The following is a 26,686-nucleotide window of genomic DNA, read 5'->3' as shown; positions in this document are numbered from 1 at the left end:
TGCCCCTGTAGAAAAGGTGAAAAAATGGTATAGAGACTCAGGTCGTTTAGAACGCAGAAAGTCTTCTGCTAAGTCTGGGTGTGGAGAAGACGAGGCTGGGCCATCAAGTGTGCAGGAGGATGAAGATGAGGATGAGGATGTCAGTAAGTCAACAGTAACTACCCGAACCCTATACCAGCGTGAGCTACGAGATGTGCGAAAAGATTTTGGTCGCTGTATAGGTGAACAGCTTGTCACCTGGCTGCTCCGGTGCTGGGACACTGGAGCCAATGGTGTGAAATTAGAGGGCAGGGAAGTCAAGCGGTTGGGATCCCTTGCTAGAGATGCAAGCATTGACAAAGCAATTGGAGATGGAGCACGATCTCACAGCCTCTGGAGGCGTCTCCTGTCAGCTGTGAAGGGAAGGTACCCCTTCAAGGAAGAACTTGTATGTCTACCAGTCAAGTGGACCACCATGGAGAAGGGAATTCAGTACCTGAGGGAATTAGCCGTACGGGAAGTAATTTATAAGGACCTAGACGATGCACAAACATTCACAGATCCAGATGAAGTCCAGTGTACTCGACCCATATGGCGGAAGTTTGTACGGAATGCACCATCAACATGGGCCAGCACATTGGCAATAATAACCTGGAAAAACGGTGAAGATCCCACAGTGGGTGACATGGCTAAACAACTCCGGGAGTACGAAGGAAATCTCTCCTCTTCCCTACAGGCCTACGTCTCGGCTGTGGAGAAACTCTCTGAAGAGTTCCACGAACTTAAAGAGAATTTATCTTCCCCCCCACCTGAACAAACCAGTGTCCACCAACTAAAAGAGAATACTTTGGAGAAACTTTCTGAAGAGGTCCACCAACTTAAAGAGAATTTATATTCCCCCCCACCTGAACGAACCAGTGGCCACCAACTAAAAGAGAATGCTTTGGAGAAACTTTTTGAAGAGGTCCAGCAACTTAAAGAGAGTGTATTTTCTTCCCCACCTGTACAAACCAGCGTCTCGGCTATTAGGGGTAAACGTGCATCCGTGCAAAGAAGACAATATGGTGGGTACACACCCCGCACCACCCTGTGGTTTTACCTACGTGACCATGGAGAGGACATGAGAAAATGGGATGGAAAATCTACTGAGACCCTAGAGGCACGGGTACGTGAGTTGCAAAAGAAAACAATCGGGAGAAAGGGGTTCTCTGAAAAGTTTGCTGCTCCAACTTCCAGCAGGCAGTCTTTTAAACACAGAAATGAAGATTCTGACCAGGACTAGAGGGGCCCTGCCTCCAGCCAAGGGGAGGAAAGGGACAACCGAGTTTATTGGACTGTGTGGATTCGATGGCCTGGCACGTCTGACGCACAGAAGTATAAGGCTCTAGTAGACACCGGTGCACAATGTACTCTAATGCCATCAAGCTGTAAAGGGCCAGAGCCCATCTGTATTTATGGCGTGACAGGGGGATCCCAGCAGTTAACTGTATTGGAAGCTGAAGTGAGTCTAACCGGAAAGGAGTGGCAAAAGCACCGTATTGTGACTGGCCCAGATGCTCCGTGCATCCTTGGCATAGACTATCTTAGAAGAGGATATTTCAAGGACCCAAAAGGGTTCCGCTGGGCTTTTGGCATAGCTGCCTTAGAGACAGAGGACATTAAACAGTTGTCTACCTTGCCTGGTCTCTCAGAGGACCCTTCTGTTGTGGGGTTGCTGAGGGTTGAAGAACAGCAAGTGCCAATCGCTACCACAACTGTGCACCGGCAGCAATATCGCACCAACCGAGACTCCCTGATTCCCATCCATAAGCTAATTCGTCAACTGGAGAGCCAAGGAGTGATCAGCAAGACCCATTCACCTTTTAATAGTCCCCTATGGCCAGTGCGAAAGTCTAATGGTGAGTGGAGACTAACAGTGGACTATCGTGGCCTGAACAAAGTCACGCCACCACTGAGTGCTGCAGTGCCGGACATGCTAGAACTCCAGTACGAACTGGAATCAAAGGCAACCAAGTGGTATGCCACAATTGATATTGCTAATGCATTTTTCTCCATCCCTCTAGCAGCAGAGTGCAGGCCACAGTTTGCTTTCACTTGGAGGGGAGTCCAATATACTTGGAATCGGCTGCCCCAGGGGTGGAAACACAGCCCTACCATTTGCCATGGACTGATCCAGTCTGCGCTGGAGCAGGGGGAGGCTCCTGAACACCTGCAGTACATCGATGACATCATTGTGTGGGGTGACACTGCAGAGGAAGTTTTCGAGAAAGGGAAGAAAATAGTCCAAATCCTTCTGAAGGCCGGTTTTGCCATAAAACAAAATAAAGTTAAAGGACCTGCACGAGAGATCCAGTTTTTAGGAATAAAATGGCAAGATGGACGTCGTCAAATCCCAATGGATGTGATCAACAAAATAACAGCTATGTCTCCACCAACTAGCAAGAAGGAAACACAAACTTTCCTAGGTGTCGTGGGGTTTTGGAGAATGCATATTCCAAATTACAGTCTGATTGTAAACCCGCTCTACCAAGTAACTCGTAAGAAGAATGCTTTTGAATGGGGCCCTGAGCAACGACATGCCTTTGAACAAATTAAACAAGAAATAGTTCATGCAGTAGCCCTTGGGCCAGTTCGAACAGGACCAGATGTAAAGAATGTGCTCTACACCGCAGCCGGGGAGAATGGTCCCACCTGGAGCCTCTGGCAGAAAGAACCTGGGGAAACTCGAGGTCGACCCCTGGGGTTTTGGAGTCGGGGATACAGAGGATCTGAGGCCCGCTATACTCCAACCGAAAAGGAGATATTGGCAGCATTTGAGGGAGTTCGATCTGCTTCGGAAGTGGTCGGTACTGAAGCGCAGCTCCTCCTGGCACCCCGACTGCCGGTACTGGGTTGGATGTTCAAAGGAAGGGTTCCCTCTACACATCATGCAACTGATGCTACATGGAGCAAGTGGGTTGCACTGATTACTCGGCGGGCTCGAATAGGAAACCCCAGTCGCCCAGGAATCCTGGAAGTGATTATGGACTGGCCAGAAGGCAAGTACTTTGGGATATCATCAGAGGAGGAGGTGGTCCATGCTGAAGAAGCCCCACTGTACAACAAGCTACCAGAATATGAGAAGAAATATGCCCTGTTCACTGATGGGTCCTGTCGTATTGTGGGAAAGCATCGGAGATGGAAAGCTGCTGTATGGAGTCCTACACGACGAGTTGCAGAAGCTGCTGAGGGAGAAGGTGAATCGAGTCAGTTTGCAGAAGTGAAAGCCATTCAGCTGGCTTTAGATATTGCTGAACAAGAAAAGTGGCCAGTTCTCTATCTCTATACTGATTCATGGATGGTAGCAAATGCCCTGTGGGGGTGGCTACAGCAATGGAAGCAGAACAACTGGGAACGCCGGGGCAAACCCATCTGGGCTGCTGCATTGTGGCAAGATATTGCTGCCCGGGTAGAGAACCTGGTTGTAAAGGTACGCCATGTAGATGCTCATGTGCCCAAGAATCGGGCTACTGAAGAACATCAAAACAACCAGCAGGTGGATCAGGCTGCTAAGATTGAAGTGGCTCAGGTGGACCTGGACTGGCAACATAAAGGTGAATTATTTATAGCCCGATGGGCCCATGACACCTCAGGCCATCAAGGTAGAGATGCAACATACAGATGGGCTCGTGATCGAGGGGTGGACCTGACCATGGACACTACAGCACAGGTTATTCATGATTGTGAAACATGTGCTGCAATTAAACAAGCCAAACGGTCAAAGCCTCTCTGGTATGGAGGACGATGGCTGAAATATAAATATGGAGAGGCCTGGCAGATTGATTACATCACACTCCCCCAAACCCGCAACGGCAAGCGCCACGTACTTACAATGGTGGAAGCAACCACCGGATGGCTGGAAACATATCCTGTGCCCCATGCCACCGCCCGGAACACTATCCTGGGCCTTGAAAAGCAAGTCCTATGGCGACATGGCACCCCAGAAAGAATTGAGTCAGACAATGGGACTCATTTCCGAAACAACCTTATAGACACTTGGGCCAAAGAACATGGTATTGAGTGGGTGTATCACATCCCTTATCATGCACCAGCCTCCGGGAAAGTTGAACGATACAATGGACTGTTAAAGACTACACTGAAAGCAATGGGTGCTGGGACATTCAAAAATTGGGAAACACATTTGGCAAAGGCCACCTGGTTAGTCAATACTAGAGGATCTGCCAACCGAGCTGGACCTGCCCAATCAAACCTGTTACGCACTGTAGAAGGGGATAAAGTTCCTGTAGTGCACGTAAGAAACATGCTGGGTAAGACAGTCTGGGCTACTCCCGCCTCAGGAAAAGGCAAGCCCATTCGTGGGATTGCTTTTGCTCAGGGACCTGGATGCACTTGGTGGGTAATGCAAGAGAATGGGGAGGTCCGGTGTGTACCTCAAGGGGACCTAATACTGGGTGAGAATAGCCCATGAGTTGAATTATAGTATGTTAATTATCATATAACACTGTATGTCATCGCTACCATGGTTGCTATATATCATAGATGAAAATGGTGATTAATTAGAAGGTATTGGAAAGAGTGTAACCTGAGCATGACATAAATGGTATGGAATAAGGGGTGGATATCTGTCCTGGTTTCAGTTAGGACAGAGTTAATTTTCCTCCTAGTAGCTGGCAGGGTGCTATGTTTTGGTTTAGAATGAGAAGAGCGCTGATAACATGCTGATGTTTTAATTGTTGTAGAGCAGTGCTTACACCAAGCCAAGGACTTTTCAGCCTCTCTCTGTCCTGCTAGCGAGCAGGCTAGGGATGCAGCAGGAGCTGGGAGGGGACAGACCCAGGACAGCTGACCCAAACTGGCCAAAGGGGTATTCCATACCATCTGACGTCATGCTGAACAATATATAGGGGTGGCTAGCCGGGGTGGAGGGGGGGGGCCGGCTGCTCGGGTATAGGCTGGGCATCGGTCAGCGGGTGGTGAGCAATTGCATTGTGCATCACTTATTTCGTACGCATTATTACTATTAATACTATTATTATTATTATTATTGTTGTTATTCTTTTCCCTGTCTTAATAAACTGTCTTTATCTCAACTCACAGACTTCACTTTCCCGTTTCTCTCCCCCATCCCGGAGAGGGAGGGGGGAGGGTGAGCGAACGGCTGTGTGGTGTTTGACTGCCAGCCGGGCTAAACCACAACACATATCTCCTTTTAAGCTCAAAGCACTCTGCAGATATCCAGTTAAGTTTTATATCGCCCTGTTGTATGGTATAATCTTATAATACCTGTCAAATCCAGCAATAAGTATACAAAGCATATTTGGATAATGAGGAAGAGATAGCAGGAAATAAAATATTTTTTCATCTATGCTGGAATAGAATAGAATAGTTCTGTTGGAAGGGAGCTTCAAAGATCTTCTTGTCCAACTGCCTGACTACTTCAGGGCTAACCAAAAGTTAAAGCCTTTTAATGAGGGCATTATCCAAATACCTTTTGAGACAAATGCCACAGTAGGGGTTGACCAGGATTATCCTTGAATTTTGCAAGAGGCTGTTGCAGGTCTTGCTTAAGCTGAGGGGCTTGCTGAGAGGATTGCTAAAAGGGAACCCAGTGGTACCCAGCACTGGAGTGTGACATACGGAGACGTAACCAGGCTGTGAGGGAATGGGCCCAATCCCTACCTGTTGCTCATCGCTCCATCACTGGACTTCTCCATGTACAAACACCCTAAGATTTTACCTGATGGCAGGAGAGGATTTCATATCTCTGGCTTTCGCAGTCTCTAGCTGGGGACAGGGATTCTGCACAGAGACACCAATCACGTGTCCACTTCCAAGCACCAAATTACTTCTCCTGTGCTATTGTATTAATTTCTGCTTGTTAACAACATTCTCTGAAACCTCAGTCACTTAACTTGAATGATGTTCATTTACAGCAAGCAACTCTGGTAAGGGTGAAATGGCAACAGAAATCCTGTCCTAAGGAAATTCAGCATGTTGTTCCCTGGTGTGCTTGAGTTGGAAAAAAACTAAGGATCTAATTTATGGCTGGGCCCCATCTTAGTGGAGACTGGAGTGAACAAAGGAATAATCCACTTGGGGACAGAGGCTAACAGCACAAGCTTTGGTGTTGGCTCCTGCCTTCCAGCCTGCTGCTGTGCATTCGTGGCAGATATTAAATTGCCATACTGTCAGGGAGGAGTAGTACTGGGAATATCAGTCAATGAGCTGAGAACTACAAAGCCCTCAGGGTTCAACATAACAAAATTCGTGTATTTCTGGTTGAAACTTTACAGATGGTCTCTAGCCCAGTAAAGGACAGGCTGCCTTTAACTCTCCATGTTGCTTCTGAAACTGATCTTTCAATGTGTAGTTATTTAACTCATGTGTAGCTATTGAACCACTCTCATAAGGTTGTGTATGGGTTCAGAACTTGTTCTAAAGCAGATCCACTGAAGAGACACAAAATGAACAGTGGAGTAACCTGTCCCAGTGCTGTTCAAAAGGATGCCTCACTCAGAGACCCCCTTCCAGTGCTGCTTTTGCCAGAGGTCAAGATGAAAAAGTGGCTCTGGGAGATGCCATCCCAAAGGGAGCAGGTATCAAGCTTCTTGTGCAGTCTGAATGGGTTGGTACCTGTCTGCATCCTTGGCTTCTTTTCTGCATCATCTCTTCCCAGTCTGCTTCACAGCTTGTGACTTCTAAGTGTTTCAATACAGAAAGTAGAATAATAAGGGAAGGTTGTAGTAGACTGGACAAATCAATGCCATTAGTGTATCTTTTTGTCAGTACCTCAAGTACTGTACTATTCCCAGTTGTTCTTCTGTAACAAGGCGATTTATGTTAATTAGGTACAGCAGCTGTTGTTCCTGGGAAGAAGCTCTGTAAGTAAATTAGGGAAACATTTTATTAAAAAGCTGTATCTCTTTAGCTAGGTCCTCAAGTTCCAGCTCTATTGACAAAACTGCAGATTTCCGTATCCATAACTGTTTGTTTGGTGACCTCAAATGACATCATTACCTTAAGTGCACAAAGCCATTTATTTTCCTCCCTTGGGAGCACCCATTTCCTTGAACACAGTCTGTACGTTGGGGGGGGGGTGAGGGGGGATGAGTAATGTGGAAGCCAGAGTGCAGTGGCAATATAGCACTGCTATTGATTTTCTTCATGAAGACAGAAGTGCAGCCTACCACTCGGAGGTCTCCTGGGGCTGGGAGGAATTTATTTAAACATTATTTCATATGTTATTACTCTTACCATTTGTAAGAGAAATTGTGTACACAGATTTATTGCAGCATCCTTCCTGTAGGATATCTCCAGGCTGTTTGGAAGGGAATAAGAGAGTGAACAGCTGCATCACGTTAAGGGCAGTAGGGCTGTCTGCAGACAGAGTGGCAAAGATGAGGGCAGAAAAACAGATGTGACAGGCGTGTTATTGCAGATTAGCTAGAGGAGAAATAGAGGGTCAGAAAGGAAGAGGTGTGTGAGATGCTGTAGCTGACACAGGCACCAGTAAACAGTAAAGCCATTAAGAGAAACTGGAATCGAGCAACCCAGTGGGGTTCAGCAGAGATCTCTGGGCAGGAGGATGTGTGTAGGTGGATGAGACAGAGGGAAGGGAAGTACCAGTCAGCAAAGCCAGGAGCAAAGCAAAGCGTGGACAAATAAATACGAGCACGATGTGGCATGATTTACATTTACACCAAATGATCCTAGTCTTTCTGTCACTGCTGTTCAATTTGTTATGCCAGCCCACCAGGGTCTTACTGCCCCTCCCAGCCCTCCTCCATCATACGTGCACCTCTCCTGTGACAAGTCACTGCGTACCCACCTGCCTCACCAGCCGATAGACACACGTGCACTCACATCTTGTATCACACACAACAGTCTTGACTAACATGGCTTCAGATAAAAGGTCGCGTAGGAGGAGGCTATGAGCTAGCTGTATTATTCTGATGGGCAGTATCTGGCCATCCTCTAGCCTCGGAGTTTTTATAGTATAAACATATGTGGTAGTCCAGGAAAGTGAGCTAATCCTGGAGATCTGCTTCTACACAAGTTATTTCACTTTGTAATCAGAATGTGCCAAAGCATCTGAATGGAGGTTTTGTGCTTGAAGCAGAAGACCAGAGCTGTAAATTACAGGTTCTCTTTTTTGCACTGCCCTGACCTGCCATAATCTGTCACAAATGTAAGAAGTAGCTCAGATCATGTCCTGCTTATTTCACTAGCAGTAGGTTGTGAGGTAAACAAATTAAGCAAATTACTGAGAGTCTCTGATAGAAGGAGGGAAAAACACAGTAATTGAAGTAGTGATTAGAATAAAAACTACCCTGGCAGAACCTAACCACAGCAGTCATCACCCCAGCAGTGATAAGCCCATGGTCTGTTCAGAGGTCTCACTACATGCTGCATATTGCTCTCATCGCTGCTTTCTGTGAAGCAAATAGAGACCCCATTTAAAAGTGTGTTCACCCCCAAAGATGATGTGCACTTTGTTCCTGACATTAAAAAGACTAACATCAGCTGTGCTAACAAAGCTGCCCACTCAGGTGCTGACACCTTCGGCAGAACCAACACAGGAAAGGGATGATAGGACTAAGTTTTCTGGCTTCACAGAGCCCTGTGTCCTCAAATGTAGGTTCCACCTGCTCCTCTGGCCCTCTGCAAGGAAACACTTCCCCCGGTCTGACTATTTTTATAATTCCTTCTAACATCTCTGCAGGTAGATGAGTTTCTGTGTAGCAGTCAAGGGAAGCAAGTAGAGCCCAGTGTAATTAATGTAAACTGGCTCCAGAACAGACCACGACGTCCACAGACAAGGTTGGATGATGCTTTTTTTTTTTAATTGTTTGATTTATTAATGATGAGCCTTAAACTGTACCTGACAGTTAATTGAATTTGTTCTGACTATTCAGTGGTGTGGGCTCCCCCTTTGTCTTCTCTGTGCTGCACACTCAGCTCTTAACTGGGAAAGGTTACTGCCTGCTTATTGAATTCTGGGGCTAAAGTGCTCTGTCAGCAGACCAGGGCTCTATTATGGAGAAATAACACATACTTTCTCAAAGGGAAGGGGCTTGTGCTGGTATAGGAATTCACTGCAATTCATGTTCTTTAACTGCTATCCTTATTCATGGAGGATGCTCACAGCACCCTGAAAACTTCTTGTCATTTCTCTGAAATCTTAAAGGATCCTTCAGAGACTCAGGAGAGTTTCCAATCTCAATGTGCTACAGTGGGAAAGCAGAATGGATGAGGATGTCATCAATATTTGTGTCCTGGCAATAGCAGGGTCCTTGTTAGGTGAGGGTACCCTAGTGGTCTTGGAAATGGACCTGAGCTGAACATTAACGGAGGAACATTCAAGAAGCCCTTCTGCCCTGAACCTGGGGACAGTCTGTCTTGTCTCCACTTACAGCAGCCAGCATTGCACCAAGCTGTGCACAGCAGAGTCGCAGTGTGCCAGGCACAGTACAGCAGTGCAGCTAAGCACCACCCATGTGCCCAGGCTATTATGGTGTCAGTGAGGAAGATGTACCAAATGATGGACAAGAGGTAGGATTGGAGCAACAGCAGCAAACTAAACATGTTTTTTTTTGCTCAGTTAGCAACTGTTGGACTTCATCGTGTCCATCAGTTTCAGCTCAGAGGGCTGGGGAGAAGAGCTTCCCCAAAGTGGGGGAATCAGCATGTTTCTTTCACAGTGCTTCATGGAGGGAAGAGGGCTGGTTGAAGCAGGTCACGGAGCATGTTGCTCCATGGGCCTATGGTGGGCACACACAAAGGAGGCTGTTGCCTAGGTTAGCAGACCAATGGAAGTGATTCTACAGCATCTCCAGCTGTTCTCAGGATCCAAGTTTGAGGTCAGAGATCCCTCCCACCTTTTACACCAACACCTTTATGGAGAACTTTTAGAAATAGAAATGAGGCTGCAGTGCAGACAGTGGGGGCAGTTGTGCAACGAGGCTTATGGATCTTGCCCTGGCTGGGACTGAGAGGGAGCTTCGCCTGTACCCTGACAGCTGCTTCACCCCTGGAAGTAACGAGACAGGTGGCCTCTTCAGGAAGGACCACAGCCTGTACCAGTTGCAGTCTTTCTGCTCTGCTGCATGCAGAAACCCCTCTGGCACCTCTCCTCCTTTTCTCTCAAACCTCAAGCTTTTGGCACAGCTCTTTTTTTGTTCCGCTTGGCAGCTATTCTCTATAAAGCAGGTCTCGCTGAAGGAAAATAAAGCTGTTTTTATAGATGCCACATACTTACCAAGATAAGATTTTATTTAAAAAGTTGTAAAGTCACAGCAGTAATTGGACAGTCTGATCCCATTTCGCCAGTTGTTAAACACAGCTATCATTTAAAGAGCTTTAATTACTGACTGAATCATGGCTGAAAAGCTTGTGCTGAGGGTAGGCATTTATTGCATCATTCATGGAAATGAGGCATCACAGTCAGGTACTGTGCAAAACAGTCATAGTCCCCTTTGTGAAACCTCTTCCAGAAGGAGAAACAGAATTTGTTCATCAGTTTTTAAAACATATGAGTATTCCCCAAACTGTTTTTCTAAATTAACCTGTAGAAAAAGCATGTCCCACAGACAACGTTTGTGTTCCTTTCTCCAGGTCTGAATAAGAGGGGAGAGGAAGGATAGCAAACACATTCTTGCCAGGTAGATCCAGCTTGCTAGATTCATTTGCTCAGAGTCATCTCCAACTTCTCCTTTATAATCCCTGTGATCTGCTCCTCCCTGCCTCCAGCCTTGGCCAGTACTAGTGGTGGACTCCTGTTCTCTCCCCTCTGCTTTGCAAACTGCTCCTCTCCCAGGCTTCGTCCTGCTTTCTCTCTCAGTGAAACAGTTCATCCTCATGTTTCATGACTGCACACCTCAGCCACTGCCTCTTCCCAGCTCCTGCCTTCCACTCCGTGTCCCTCTTGCCTGTGGGTTCTGCCCAAATCTTTTTCTTTCATCTCTGTCCTCTGCTCTGGTACTTAACTCTGTGCCCTTTTCTTCCCTCAGTTCTTACCCTGAGAAGAGCTTGAATTGATTCAGCCTAAGCCTCTGTGGACGGGGAACTGTTTCAATTCCATCTTTAAAGTAACACTTTTTTATAGCACAATAAAATAAATCTTCTACAGGGTGTTAAGGTAATTCTATTGTAAACCCAAAGTCATCATGTTAAGTTTACTGTAACTGATTTTTTCTACCTTTTGCTCTAAATGCAAGACAATTCCTTCTTTTTCCAAACAACCTACACACATACCCACTTTTTTGCTCCCTGCTATGAAATGGTACAATCAAGTCAGCAGCTGTCGATGTCTTTTGGAGGAACAATGCACTCTCCCATCTAGCTCAGCAGGCTGAAGTTCAGGAGCTTAAAAGTGCTTTCTGCCATGAGTAAACTGTGAGCTGGCTATGAGAAGAGAGATTTGATCACACCAGTTGTTTCAGAGCTGCGGGCTGCTGGCAGTTCCTTCACTGCAATGGAGCTCCCAGGAAACATCGTGCCAGAAAACAGCCCCTCTCGGTCTGCCTCCACTACCGGGCCCAAAATAAGAGCAGATTTTCAAAAAAAGAAAGATTTGCTTTGATTTATTTAAAATACTAGTTGTAAGACTAGCAATTTGGGAGAAGAGGTGAAGATTACAATTGAGACAATTGTACTTTGTATAAGTTGATCTGACAAGCAGTATTTGACATATTAAATGACACAGTGTTAAAAATAGATCCTGAGCAAGGCTAGCATATTTAATATTTAAAGTGATGCTGTCAGGCATGGGTAGTTTGAGTCCAGAACAGAGGCCGCTCTTTAAAATTAAGATTTTCAGGTTTTGTTTAAAATTTTTAAAGAAGAAACAGGTATCTTGGGCTTAAAGTCTTCAATAAACCCTAGCACTTTGTTTTTGTACATTCACTGAAAGAATATGTACTTGCTCATTCCGAAAGTATTCCCAAATCTGGGTCTAATTTGCAAGGTGTTTCTGGCTAGAAAAAATTGGGAGGCTCAAGACACAAAACATCTTTGCCTTGTTTAGCTAATAGAGACTTTCAGTCAGAACATGGAAGATTCAAGTTCTTTCTCTGCCTGAATGCTTTAACTACCAGGCTGAAATGTGGCTTTACTCAGCTTCTGATCTTTGGGGCAGGACGACGTAAAGCAATTGCAAAATGTAGAAACAAAACCGTGACGTAGATATTTCAGTGCAGTCAGATGCTATGTTCTTAATGCCTCACATAACTGACTCACTTCTGCCTGTGTGCAGAAGAGCTAAGGTACAGGATAGTCCTTGGCTTTGGCTTTATAAAGTGTTTTGCTACCCTTCATTGAAAGGGGATGATCAGCCACACAAGGAGGTGATCTCCTGTCCTTTGCTGACAGTGTTCTTCTTTGTGTCTGCAATAAAACTGTCATAGCAATGCAGGAGTTTCCACCTTCCTAGAAAATGGTGTTATGGACACATTATGGCTGTACCCTCTGCCTCAGGGTAGGGCAGAGAAAGAGGAAAGGGCAGGAATAAAGGGGGAAAAACTGTCTGCATTTACCTGGTTATGACCATCAGATGGAGGATGACAGGATAATCTGGAGAGTTGTAAGAGGAGTGGAAAGACATTGTAAGAAACTTCCTTTGTGGCAGTGAGGAGCGATACCAACATGGCCAAGTTGGCAATCAATTGCCTGCAGCATCTGATGGGTACTTCGTTCCCAGCCTGTTTCTTTTCACACCTTAATCGCAATTAAGGAAAACCTTTTTCACCACAAGAAGAGTCAAGCACAGAAAATCTTTTCCTAGAGAGGACGTGTCACCTCCATCCTTGGAGGTTTTCAAAACCTAACTGAATAAAGCTCTGAGCAGCCCAGTCTGATCCAGTTGGTGATCCTGTTTTGAGCAAGGCACTGGGCTAGAAACCTCCTGAGGTGCCTTCCAACCTTCCTATGATTCCATTCCTGGTTTGACTTCCAGTTATTTTTTTCAGATGTCATATCCTTTCTAAGTCCTATCTAGTTATTCTTTTGGGATCCCAACACAAACCCAGCAGGATTTGCAGAGGTTGACTTAGGTAACTTGAGTGCACTGGCACAGAGCAGTCCTCATTCATAAACATGAGGTCCACTGGTAAACAAGAGAAACCCAATTGCTGCTTCATTTTCACTCTGTTACAAATGTTTTTCTTTCTATTTTTTTATTGCTCTATTCTTTTTCTTTAATCCAGTAAACCTCCCCAATTGTACAGTGATTACATTTAAGAATATATTAAAATTATTTTTCTCCTTTGCTTTTACCTCTGACTGACTCCAGTGCACAGACAGGGTAATTTGTTCTTTTACAGATGTCTCCTGACTGGCATTTTATCCATGTTTCTCAATGTCGAGTGATCTTCTAATACCAGCAAGCAGCCTAATTTCTTGCACTCACTGTGTCCTAGCAGAACAAGGGCATTCACAAAGGGTAGCAATGGAATATTACGAAGCAGAAACAAATTCAAGATGGTTGTGCAAGTTTTCATGAGGTGCAGCACAGATGACAAACAAGCACCTGCTAATGCAGCTGTACAACAGCTCCACTTCTTAGACCAGTTTGGGCTCTTCTTAGCATTGCTGATGTCTCCAGCAGCCATTGGGAAAGGCAGTTCAGTCTCAACTTGGCAGAAGGATTTTTTTTCCACTGTAATTTGGGTTATTAAGGGGACTTTGCAAGAAAAGATCATGACCCAGAGCCCCATCACATGTAGATCCATACGTGTTGCTTGCCACAAATGATTAAGAGAAAGAAAAGAAAAAAAAATAAAAAAGTGGCTGAATCCTCCCATTCTGTGTTCTTTCCCATTTATATCCCATGTATTTTTTTTCTGCAGAATGGGGGGAGCGTTTTTTAAGCAGAAGAAGTTAAAATTCATCCTGAAGAATGAGGTCTGTTATTTTGATGACTTAAAAAACACTTCTTAGTGAATCTTCTTAGAGGAATTTAGGGCAGGAGTGGAGGCAGTGGGCAGGTGTTCAACATTGTTAGAGGTGCAGAGATTCTCTTGGGAAAAAATGAATGCTGGTCTGGAGCAAACTGTGATGTATTGCTTATAGCACAGAAGAAAGAAATTCTCTTTCATGATCTCGGAGTCTTTGGAACAAAGAGATGCTTATGAAAAGCTGATTGTGATATCTAACAAGTTTACAGAATAATGCTAAAAGTTTTCTAACACAGGATACAGCAACAACAACAACAACAACAACAAAAGCAACTTGCCAGACCTCATAGACCAGCTCTATTATCCAGAGGCAGAATCACAGAATTGTGAAAAACTAAGCAAAGAATATTGAAGACCTAAAATTGAAGACTCTTGAGTATGTTTCTTGTGGTCCTTCACCTCAACAAATTATTTACTTTTGCTTCCTGAGTACTGTACTCATCATGTAGTTAGCACTCAAGTTGGCCTTTAGCAGTGGTTAACAGAGCTGCTGAAAGTCTGAGTACTCTGGGCTGTGACCCGTGGAGGAGACGGCAGTGTGTTAGGTGGAAGAAAAGGATAAGTATTGATATCAGGACTTGTACATGGCCACCATTGTAAAACCTTTTATTTGGGGCAGTCCTTGAAAACCTCTAGGGCTTGCTAAACACGTATCCCTCTGCCTATTCAGCAGTGCTGAAGTCACCCCAGGCTGGTGGCCTTGGTCCTCAGAGCTTCCAGAGGCAGGGAGTGCCCCATGGTAGCAATCTGCTCAGGCACTGACTTGTGCCTTCTTCCTTTGGCCCCACAATGTTGTGAGACATTTTTAGGTACCAAAGTCTGCTCTGAGCCAGAAAATTAGGGGGATCATTTTAGCTGGCTGATCCTAGTTGTAATTGTTGACTTCACTTGGAGGCTGTCAGATGTAACTGGTAAACGCAAGCTCTCTCAGGATGATGCCTTGCCAGGTCCCTAGCACCTTGCACTGTCATCACTAGACATCTGTTGACTGTCCTGAGATCTATGCAGACGACCAGATTATGGAGCCAGCAGTGAATCCTAAGTAGGATTTTCCACAAGGTGAACCAAAGTAAGCAGGGTGCATTTAACTCTTGAAGTAAAGTAAGAAAACTATACAGCCACTGAGGCCATTCTAGAGCACCAAATGGGATAGATTTTAACCTCCAAGTTTTCCTGTCTGTGTTTCTGAAATTTGTACTCTCAAAGAGCAAAATTTCATTATTGGCTTCCAAACAATAAATCTGAAGCTGCTGCCCTGCCACAGAGAGAACCAGCCCAGAGCAGCAGCACCCACTGCCACAAAGCACCCGCACCAGCACAGAAACAATAGGGGTACTTTGCTGGGTTCCTATTTATTCCAGTTCACCGGCTTTAAGCATCAAATTAATTTAATTTACAGAAGAAAAGCCTTTCTGCCCCCTGTTTTTGATTCCATCCTCTCCAGAGGGACGTGGAAGAGTGAAGGCTCTCTGTGCCTTTCCCACCCGAGGCTGCTGCAGAGGTGATGCTGTCAGAGCTGCTCAGACAGCTTCATCAGCATGCTCAGGAGAGGAGATGCTGCTTGCTCTCCCTTACATGTTACTGGCCCCTGTAGAGCTGGTAGGAGGAAACCTTGTTCCTGTCATTGGCCTGAGCCAATGTGACTTAAGGCGCCTGGGGAACAGACACAGAGGATGCAAAAATGCCAGTTTGAGTTGTTTTTCTGGCTCTCCTCAGTTTTTGTCCTTACGTGCTCCAAGTCAGGGCACGTCTCCCTGCGCAGCTGGCTTTGCTGGGTTATGTGTTGGTGATCGGAAAATGCACACACTGCTCAGGGAGAGAACCTCTTGAAGACAGATTGGCACATCCCAGTGCCCCCAAATTTTTGCTTAAGTGCTATCCCTGGAAAGGACAAGGCTGTCAATCCAAGGGCTTCCTCCACATCTCTGCTGGTGCTGACCAGAGAGAAGTTGAAGGCTTTTTATTCCCCGAAGCGTGGTGTTGCCCTTCCGATCACCTCGCAAGTGCAGCTGTTAGCAGCCACAAAGGCTCGTTGAAAGCAGAGAGTGTTTTCTGCCACCCTTTCCCTCTACTCACAGCTTTTCCCCATCCTCCTTGAGCACTGCGCATGCCAGAATCAGTGGGGCGGAGAGACTATCAGGAAATCTGAACATTACAGCTATTTCTGTTTGGGTCTTGGCAAAAGCCAGGCTCTTTCCAGCATCTTGTGTGTGAGAAAGAAATTCTAGGCTTGAGAGTTATTAAACAGGTTGTGGGTGTGGGTGGGTGTGTACACCATGGCTGCTTCATCCTCCCTGCACTCGCATGAACTTTTTGCCTTGGGGGAACTGGTTCATTTCCCTGCTCCAGTTTGTGCATTCAGAGAGTTTCACACTGAAGTTGTCTCCAGGACAGCCAGTCCCATCTCCCATCACCCCTACTTTCTGTCCCCGGGGTAATTTGACATGTAGTGTGACTTTGAGCTGTTGAATCTTCCATAGAGGGAAATAATGAGACATAAAAGACAATTACTGCTTACCCTGCACACAGTTGGTTTGCAATGGAAATGAGTTCTTGATTCAAAACAGATTATGAACAGGCAGATTAGTTTCTTTAAAAAATGCATACCAAAAAGAAAAACAAAACAGCCTTGTGTTTTTGCAAAGGCTTTCTGAAATACCACCATGCCTTACGACAACTCCTCACATCTTCTGCTCTAGATTGCAGTCTGTAGCTTTGTTCCTTGCACATCCCGCTGCTGAATCCCCTTCCTTCCCCTTCACCCCTTCCTGTCCACCTGGCAGCACCGCCTGGCTGAAGGTCATTTTTATAAAGTCCTTTGAAAGGACTGGAATTAACACTGACTGGTGGAGTTCAGTGTTTTTGTCAGGAAAAAAAAGCTGACCCTCCTCGCTCCGCTTTTTCATCATTAGCTTCAACCCACTTTTGCTGTGTTTAAGAATCTGCGGGTAGAAGTTAAAGCCTGTTGTAAATCTTAATTATTGAAAGATAATTCAAACTGCAGTTGGAACCAAGAGGAGCTGTACATCACTGAAACACCTACCGTTTTAGCTGCCTGTACTGCTTACGCACATTCTGTTTTCTGTCTTAATTTCCTCAGGCATGGAACTATGTCTTATATACACACTCTCTAGTCCCATAGTGCTACTGCACTAAAATCTTGCTTGCTGAGACCCTCAGGCTATTTCTCTCCTTTCTTCTACTCTTACAACTCTTCTGTTCCTTTTATCCCAGCTCCAACTCCGGTCAGGCAGACAAACCTGTAACTATACAGCAATCAACCTCATGCTTATATGCAGTAGGAGATTTTTAGCTCACAAGAATGTATTTGCCAAGTGAAGCTGAATATACACACACCATGGCCCAGCACAAACCTGACCCACGCATGCAATGAGCACAGAAATTACAATAATTCCCATATTGCTTTTGCTTGCCTCCTCTCCTTTGTTTAGAAATGCTGTAGAAAATCCTTAGCTAATGGTCTTCTGATAAGCAAATCCGAGCTGGTATTTTTCCTCCCCTCGGTGAATACAGCTGCCCATCAGGGAGGGAGGTAGAAGTGTCAGCCTGCCACCATTTCTGCCTCACTGGGTCACTGAAGAGAGCGGGTCAGTGGCAGGGGCTCCACAGCTGCAGCCTGGGGAAAGATCTCATTTAGTGCTGCAGTGGGGAGAGTAGGCAGCTGGGGGGCAGAGGCAAAAACCTCCCTTGCCGGCTGTTAGGGGGAGGCGGATGCGCTTGCCAGTCGATGGGATCACATCAGGTCTTTCGGTGTGGCAAGACAGAAGTCTGACTCTTTGCAAGAGGATTGGGAACACGCGGAGCTCTGAAACACAGGGTCTGACACTCAGAGTCTAGTTTGTACCTGCCTCCCCTTCACCTGGACTCCTTTTTACAGCCCCCAGAAAGCAGTGTGAAACCTCACTCAGGCCAGCAGTGCTTTAGCACCTGACCTCTGTGGCTGTGAATGACAGCTGCACCGGGGTGGCCAGCAGAGTGACATCGGGATGGCACTGCTATACCGCAGCTTTGGATGGGCCTGACATCAGGGTTTTATATTAAGAACTGTCCTCATCTCTACCTGTACGTTGCTGTTATCTCCAGCGTGAGCCCCTTTGAACTCTGCCTGCAGAGAACTTCAGGACCATAACAAATGTGATGTGGGCACTAAGATTGACTCTGTTTCTCTGGTAGATTATTGCTGTGCCTTTAGCATAAGTGATGCTTTAAATGAAGACAGCTATTACCAATAAGAATTAAATTGCATTTAATAGACTACTTTTTTATTTTTTTTTATCTAATATACTGTGCAACAGACTCAGGACAAGCAAATGACTTTGTCTTAAACCTGTATTCATCTGAGTAGAAATGATGTTGGAGGGAGCATTTGCAGAAGTCTTTCCGGATGAAATAACTTAATTTTCTTTGTCCCTTTAAAATATGTAAAGGGAGAGAGTAACTCAGATTTATGGATTATATTTTTTAGAGTTCACTTTATAAGCTGAAACTTTTTAGCTGGGCTTGTCAGGTTGCGAGCACTTCCCCAGGTATCTAACTTTGTTCTTTTGGCTGGTAGGAAAACTATTTGAAAAATAGTTGAAAATACCCCAAAAATATCTTTCTGAAGGTAAATGTGCAAGAAGAAAAAATACATTTAAATAAGACTGATGCTGTTCATACATTCCAGTTTTGACAGTGATGGATGAAATCTTTATATTCGGTATTTTGCAGCCATTAGGAATAAAAATCTCAGTCTTTAATAAGTGAAAAAGCACTAGCTGAATCACAACAAAATGCCCTTGTGAGCTGGGAGCTGCGACAACAGATGCATTTGAAATCAGCCCAGATAGATGTTCAAAGCTGAAGAGAGATCATTTGCTGCCTGCTGCTACATAGTCACAACCTGTCTAAATAAGATGGCTGCAGAGACAGAGCAGGGAGAGGATGGGGAGCCAGGAATCCCCATTTTCTGCTTCCCTGCTGCCACAGACGCTTTACATGGCTTGAAGGTAAAGCAGTTAAACAGTTTCTCCCATCAGTAAAATATAGCTTACTGCTTCACAAAGGTGATTCATGATTATACCATGCCATGAAGAGGTAAAATGGGCTGTGTTCAAAACAGTAAATTATTTCCCTAATGTTTACAGCTATAAGGTTTCCTTTGCTAGATAGCTAGTTGCACTGGATACCCAGCTCTCCTTCATGTCAGAGCCCAATAATGGATATAAACAGAGAAGTCATTCTTTCCTATAATCACGTGAAGGTCAGATAAATGAGCTTTGGGGCTGGGACAACGCGTCTAGTGTACAGGGGCATGCTGTTGGAACATAAAGCCAATTTTGGAGACGCTTGTGGTGTGAGTGGATTCTAGCTTTGGTTGGGACTGGAGCAGCCATTTACCTGTCCTCCTCTGTGCTAAGGAAAAGCATGGCACTTAGTTTAGTGTGTGTTTTCTGAAGGGAAATGCAAATAGTAACATCAGCCTGGCCCCACAGAAACCTCTCTAACTTGTGGAGCCAGCACTTCAGAAGAGCATTCCCCAGGAGTCAGTGTGAGAAAAATCTCAATAATTTTCTTCAGAAAGGACCTTCTGTGAAACTATTTTATTTGCGATTACAATGGCAGGCATTCTGCAAGCAGGAGCACACAGTAAAAGTTTATCATAACCTTATATTCCCTATTACCCGACACCTGATTTCTCCCGTTTCCCCATTGGCTGAGTACTACAGGTTCACAACCTAGTCGACACACTTCTATACCATATATGTACAATTTGATTTGACCAACCGTTAATTTCTCCTTTTCCTTTTTTTTCCTTCTTCTCTCGTGACTAGAGGGCCCGCGATTTTTGTTTTTACTGATTTCGTACTGTTCATCCTGTTTTTCTTAGCTATCCTCCTTATTTTGGGACAGTGGGACCTTCCCCTTATCTGCTTAACATGCTCCACACTGCTATGCCACACAATCATTTTGAATATGCAAGGTTAGTGGAATTTTCCACTGCAAAAACACCTTCTATTGCAAAAACACAACTTTGTTTCTCACATTAGCCCTGCATTGCTGCGCAGGCAGTGCACTGACTGCTTGTTGTAGGAGCTCCTGTGTTAGAAGTTAAGAGCTGCATCCTTGGAAAAGAGACACAAACATCGTGTCTGTACTGTACTGCATACCACTTCTGTCTCTGATCAGGCCTTCAGGGGAGCTTAAAACCACTGCCCGGCAGGGTTTGTGCCAGCTCTCAGTCGTGCCAAAGGGACAGAGCAGCAGCCAAAGCAGCAAAACAGAAGAAAATGCAGCTACATGGGTGCTTAAAACCTGGTCCAGGAGGGACCTTGGAGGACAGATTTGTATGCCCACTCTTGTTGAGAGTTCTCACAATTAGACATAGCTTGCTAATCTCCACAAGTTTGTCTGGGTCAGCAAAAATGAGGTGCTTTGGGTAAAAATATTGTCATGCACAACTTTCCCAAGATGGGAGCTGGATGACTTAGCTATCTGACCCCCTACTTATGTGAAGAGTCTTTTCTTTGTGTCGTATTTTCTCCCCTTTTCCCTTTGAGAGGGGGAGTGAGAGAGTGGCCGTGGTGGAACTCGGCTGCCCACCTGAGTAAAACCACCACTCACACACATGCGCTCCAAATCTCCCCAGGGAGCACAGCCCTTGTCGGCACCGGCATAGCCGCAGCACACAGCATTCATCTACCTCTCTTTCTATACAGCACTTCTCAGCGTGCAGGCAAAGCCCCTACTGAAGTGTGCCCTGAAATCTCTCCAAGGAGAGACGCTCCCAGCTGCCAAACGCTCTCTGTCAGTGGTGAAAGTTCGGGACGGTTTCAGTGTTAAGTAGATGCATGCCGATGTCCCGGGGCTGAATGATGCTCTGAGCTGGGTTCAGGACTTGGTCTCCAAGTGAAAGTTGAAGTCAGCATTTTGTTCGTTCTCCCTCCGTTTGGTCATGACTCTGTTGATCATTCAGCGGGATGTGAACAGACAGATTAATTTTATTTACTGTGTAATTTAAATTCTCGGCTTGCTTGAGAAGGAGGAATTCATCAGGGAATTGCTGCAGTCCTCAGCCTCTGAAACGGTCTTGACTGACAGTGGGGGACAGAAAAACAAATACATCCCAAAATCTCATTTTGTAGATCTTGAAGATGGAAAAATACAACTCTGTCACACTGGATGAATTTCTCTTTGTCTTCCCACTGCATCAAATCCCATGGAACCACACCGCACAGTCCTCATGGCAGGAAGCCCCGTCTCCTCCCACCTAGGCAGGTTCACAAGCAGCTGAGGTAGTGAGGTTCAGCTAGCAGCTCTCGGCCAAAAGACAAGAGCAGGCAGTGCCTGCCTGCTTCCAACCCACAGTGCTAAGGAAGCAAATCAGCCTCATCTGCCACCAAACAGCATTTGTGCTGATCAGGCTGCCTCAGATGAGGATACCCACAGTCAAGCACTGTGGCAGTGAGAGACAACAGCATCCTAAACCACTCTCAACCCAAACTGTTTGAACATAGCCAGAGTCAGCATCTTGAGATAAATGGGAAGCGTGGATTTGGGGATTCAGACCCTCCAAACAGATCTTCAGCATAGCATGAGCTGATGCTCACCAAATTCCTGGGTTGTCTGCTTTGCCTGATACTGCAAAAGGAGCAGTTCTGCAGGAGACCAAAATGTACGCTATTTTTTAACGTTTCTGGTTAGGATAGAGTGTAGACAAAACCAATGTCACACATAGCAATGTGTACCAAAAAGCTGCTCAGAATTCCATTTAAAAACAAAAAATGGGAAATTGTAATTAAAACTGGTTATGATTTTGTTAAATACTGAATCCAGAGGTATGATTGTAATGATTTATTCAGCTCTGATGTTTTACATAGACACATTCATGTAAGTTCATTCTGCTTCACATGCTCCATTGCTATCTTCCCTTGTCACAAAGGAACCAGACACATCCAGCCAGTTGAACAGGTAACAATTCTACATTGCACCTCCTGCTATTCAGAGGTGTATATAGGTATTGAAAGGATCCTGGACCCCTCCCCACATACACACACACACACGCACAGACGTGTGTGTCACTCCACACTTTCCTCTTCCAACACAATGTCCAGGATTGGCTTAGGAGGAAGTGCTGCAGCCACAATCCCCAGTGCATCAGGCTGAACGCATAGCTGCCTGTGCTCTCTGAGCTCTCCACTGAAACAAAAGTTTGCTCCACTCGAGTGTGGAGCCAGGTAGATTACCCAACACAACAGCCCTACTAATGATCAGACATGACCTTCAGACTCCTAATTGAGCATACTTTTTAATGTTAAAGGCACATACCAGCTGCTTCATACCCTCCCAGCCTCCTATGTTCTGTCGTGCACAGGAAGCATCTGTCTGGAAAATTAGTGAAAAGCCAGCAGGAACTCAGATTTGGTTGAAGCTGTCTCACCCCCATCTCTACTAGCCTTGCTGGAATTGCTTGCCTGTTGGCTCTGCAAGCCATCACATCTGTACTTACAGTATGCTCACTCACCCATAACCAACCGCTTCATGGGAAGGGGATGACAAACCACATGGGTGTGAATATTTCACTAGGTACAATGATAAAAAGTATAACAGCCAAGTGAAATGAAAGCTGAACAACTCATTTCAAATACTTGCAAATGCCACGTTCAGAGCATTGTTGGAGCTCTGCTATTATACTGCCCTTTTACTGCCAGCAGTTAGAAATTTCTCTGAAATAGCTGGAGAACAGCCTTGTTTTATTCTGGTTTCCCAATCTCCAAGTCTCTGTCATTCACCTTGTATCTCTGCCGTATTAGCTTTTTACTGAGCATCAAACAGCAAACTCAGCAGGCACAAAATAACTGGTGTCTGGGAATCACAGTCTTCCATTCCTTCATTTGTTCTTGTGTGTCCCATTTTCTCTGTATTTGGCACCAGTGCCTGTTAACAACCGTTCCTCATTCTCCTGGTGCCTGAAAGTTGCCCAGAATTAGGTGGTTTTGTAGGGTCGGCATCGATTTTCCATCAGGCTGTGTTGCCTTCCTGGAAGTTTGTTTGCACATACTGGAATACCGCGGGCAGCACAGGCAGTCCCAGACATGGAGAGCCTTTGCATAGCCAGTGCCAGAAGTTGCCAAGGGCAGAAGACAAACTAAGCCTATCCTCTGTGGTTGGACCATGCCCCTCATGTTTCAAGCTGTGGCCTTGAGGCTTTTAGGGAGACAAACAGGAACATAGGTGCCATTTAAGTCCAATGGGGAATATTTGACTACCATACCAGAGAGCCTGGGATACTGAGAAGGAAAGAGCACTTTTGTTTTTCATGCAGTCCTAACCTTGAGAATTGCCCAAGGACTTGGTTCCCAGTTTTCACACAAGGGTTAGCACAGTTGGGTCACTGGAGGGTGGTGGTGTTGGGATTCATGCTCATTTGGGTCTAACATCAGCCAGTATGGGGCAGCCTGTAAAGAAAAATGCTGTTTACTTTTCAAGACTAGGTTGTTCCTTCTCTCACCTTCTCTTTACCATGCTGCTGTGGCGTAATGACCACACGAACACCAGGGTTCTTTCAGGATCAGTAACTGCTACTACTTTATTGATGACATAACTTCAAATCTCTCTTATTGAGGGCATAATTTCATCTCTCTCTTATTGAGGCATAACTTCATCACCCTATATTGAGGACAGGCTCCCTTCTTATACCATTCGCCCCACAGCAGTCCTTTTCCACTAACTATTCATTAGTCAACAACTTTGCCTGGCAACCAGCAAACTCCCAGCAACTTCCATGCCTTAATGGCTGGAGAACAGGCAACCCGAGACAGCAAGGCGTCTCCTGAATCACCCTTCTTTGTTCCCTCTGAACTCTTTACATTCCTGATGGCCTCATCGTTAAGAGTCCGATGTTATCACCAGCCATGGGGCTTGTCGACCCCCATGGCCACACTCCCACATGCTGCTATATGCATTTGATTGCAGCTTCTACGAGGACTTATTTGTGAATTTATAGTTTTTTTGTAAACATGTCGGACCCTGACAGTAACATCATCTGAACTGCCTAAGTCAATCACATTTCTAAAAGGAGCTTAGATACTTACCATGTGGAGCTCTGGCCTTAAAACAAACATCTGGGAGCTAAAACTAAATGAGCTGGAAAAGAGCTCGCTACCTATAAATGGAGTTCACCAACTTCACCTGCTAGGCCAGGAGGAAACACCAAGCAGAAAATGGGCACTGAAAGCCCACCATTCTCATGGACCTGATGGTTGGTGCGCAAGGCTGCTCAGAATTACTTCAGGAAACTGGCACTCAAACAGCTCCTTTGGTTGATGGTGGAAGTAGCAGCAGTTCATAATACTTGTAAGACTTGGTTAGCTCGTTTCCTTGCCTCCAAGCCTGAAGTGACTCATACACATCTCTACCATCTTCCAGGAGCTTGTCCTGTCACCCCAGAGCTGGATAGAGCTCCTGTTCTCCCTCCTATTTTTTGCTTTTTGGCCACCAGGGACTCAGTATTCATAGCATCCAAAAGGGAGCTGAACTGTTGATTCATGATTAAGAAATTTGTCTGGGGACACAAGCATGGATGTGACAATGACACTGTATTCCTGCAGTGCTATTGCTTTGGGAATATTCGCTCCAAGCCACTAAGTAAGTGAAAGAAGGGGTTAAATAGGAGAAGTCTTATCATTCAACCTCACACATTAAATTATCACTCAGTAAGAGCAGAGAAATAGTCATGGGGAGACCTACTGAAGGAAGAAGACGTAGCTAAAGCTCATATTCATCAACTGAATGAGTAATCTGAATTGGAAAACAGCATTAGTGCTTGTAGTGAGTAATCAATAGGAATCAGAGAGCAGCAGTACATTTAAAAGGCTCAGGCAAGCCTGAAGTGTCTTGACAGAAAATGAAATCTGTAACCTTGTTTCTGAGTCAGGTGCTTTTTGTGAATTATACAGCATCTTGAAGTATTGGCAACTTGTATAACTTGTATATTGTAACAGCACTGCATATTTGTGGTCAGCCACTAGAGCTCCTGGTGTAGATGTGTGGAAGCTGTTTTGTATTTAGGGTTGTAAACCTTTGCCTCCATAAAATCCCACTTTATCCCTCTATGTTTGAATAGCACCATTCACATGGCCTGCAAAATACCAGCCTTTTTTTTTTTTCTGGAGACAAAGACAACCACTGCATTTGCAAGTTCCAGTCATGAGAAATTACTGTGATTTAAGGTTTTGACTTCGATACTGTATCAGTCTCTTTTTTGCTCATGCCAAAGAGAGTTATAGGTCTGGTCCTTCCCCTGCCAACTTCAATGAGCTTTTATTTACCTCTGCTGTCAGCAGGAGCAGCGCTGGGCATGGTTTGTATGAGTATATACTCTTCTCTGCAGGTTCCTCAGCCACAGTATCTAGGCATCTCTGCCGCTTGTTCATCTGTCAGAAAAGGCGGCCGTGGACACATTTCCTTGCTCTTACCCCTGTGGTAAGGACAGAGTTGGCCTATCTCACACTTGCACACCTGGGTAGGCACGCAGCTTTCCCACAACAAGCAACAGGTGCTTTTCTCTCCAAGGGGAATAAAATCTGCAAGAGAAAAATATATCAGCACATTTCACACACCCCAGGGGAAGCAGAAGCAAAATGAATTCATTATTCAGGTTCCCCAGCCAGCAGTCTGGTAAACCCCTATTATTCAGGCATGACACAAAAGTAGTTTCCAGCATTTTCTCACGCTCTGGAGAATGTTTTTAACTAGGCCTTTTCCTGCCTTGCTGGTCTCACTTTGCTTTTCCCTACCAGACTTGCCTGGCATTACAGGATGAGTTTGGGGCAGTTAGCTCAGCTTTTGTGGCCAATTGCTAACTGATTGCTTTGAATCAGAAAATTAAATATCAGTTTATATGACAGCCCATCATAGATGGGCTCCTATTCCTCCTATCCTGGAGGCAGGGATGATTTAATACAGCACAAATGCTGCATTCCTGCAGAAGGCTTAGCTTTTGGACCTGAACTCTGGTTATGATCCTGTGGTGAGAAGTTATTAAGAAGAGAAATAGCCTCTCCTAAACGAGAAGCTAATTTTAATCCCCTCTTGCAATGAATACACAAAGAAAGCCCCGCATACTGTCAGAGGTTTAAGGTACATTTCAGCAGCAAATAGAACATGCTTTGAAAACTAAGCAAACAATAGCCTGTTTAAAAATACAGCTGCACAACATGCAGCTTTTTTATTTTATTTAAATAAAGAAATAAAGCTCGCAAGATTCAATGTGAGATAAAAGAGGAAGACACACTGGGGACATCACAGGCTGTCAGGAGGAGAAGGGGTATAATAATGATAATAGTACTACTAATAATAATGTGTACGAAATAAGTGATGCACAATGCAATTGCTCACCACCCGTTGACCGATGCCCAGCCTATCCCCGAGCAGCCGGCCCCCCCCTCCACCCCGGCTAGCCACCCCTATATATTGTTCAGCATGACGTCAGATGGTATGGAATACCCCTTTGGCCAGTTTGGGTCAGCTGTCCTGGGTCTGTCCCCCTCCCAGCTCCTGCTGCATCCCTAGCCTGCTCGCTGGCAGGACAGAGCGAGAAGCTGAAAAGTCCTTGGCTTGGTGTAAGCACTGCTCTGCAACAATTAAAACATCAGCATGTTATCAGCGCTCTTCTCATCCTAATCCAAAACACAGCACCCTACCAGCTACTAGGAGGAAAATTAACTCTGTTCTAACTGAAACCAGGACAGGGA

General features: G+C 45.3%; 1 protein-coding gene across 4 annotated transcripts in view; it reads left to right on the top strand.

The window, feature by feature from the left end:
• The window catches only part of LOC121063018 (protein FAM219A-like), a 123,567-nt gene that overhangs the window by 79,919 nt on the left and 16,962 nt on the right, over window positions 1-26,686 (top strand). The window lies entirely within an intron of this gene.

Source organism: Cygnus olor (genome assembly GCF_009769625.2).
Source record: "Cygnus olor isolate bCygOlo1 chromosome W unlocalized genomic scaffold, bCygOlo1.pri.v2 SUPER_W7, whole genome shotgun sequence".
NCBI classification, from domain to species: Eukaryota; Metazoa; Chordata; class Aves; order Anseriformes; family Anatidae; genus Cygnus; species Cygnus olor.
Note: the sequence above shows the minus strand (reverse complement) of the source record. Positions and strands in the feature narration are given on the sequence as shown.